The sequence below is a fragment of the Tauraco erythrolophus genome, chromosome Z, assembly GCF_009769465.1.
Source record: "Tauraco erythrolophus isolate bTauEry1 chromosome Z, bTauEry1.pri, whole genome shotgun sequence".
NCBI lineage: Eukaryota > Metazoa > Chordata > Aves > Musophagiformes > Musophagidae > Tauraco > Tauraco erythrolophus.
In genome coordinates, this window is record NC_141496.1 from 63,820,443 (window position 1) to 63,821,004 (window position 562).

Consider the following 562-nt stretch of genomic DNA (forward strand, 5'->3'; position numbering starts at 1 on the left):
GACACAGAAGGAGCACTCACATCACCAGTGAGTTTTTCCATTTTTGCTTTGACATGAAGGTGCTGCTGCCTTCTGTCCTGTGCTCTGCCCCGTCATGCGGCGCCGCTAACCGTGGCCCAGCGACTCCTCCCAGTCCCGGTCCCAGTCCCGGTCCCAGTCCCGCCACGGAGGCTGCGGCCCCGTTTGCCTCCCTCCCGCCCGGCCCTGTGCCACCTCGGACACCCGGCGCTCCCACTTGGCCGACGGCTCCTCCTTCACCGCAGTCACGACCGGACACGGCACCTTCCACCGCACCGCGCACCGGTGCCTCATCCCCCCGCTGCCCGCTCAATGCCGAGCCCCAGCTACGCCTGTGCCACCGCGCACCCACAGTGCGCGATGGGAAATGGAGAGTTGTTTCTCCCACTTTTTCTCACTCCTCTCTCCCTGCTGCTATTGCCCAGCAGTATTTTCCCCCTCTGAAATACACCATCGCAAAGGTGCTGCCACCATCGCTGATGAGCTTGGCCTCGGCCAGCAGTAGACGTTTTCCAGGACTGAAACTTCATTTCCCCCATAGATA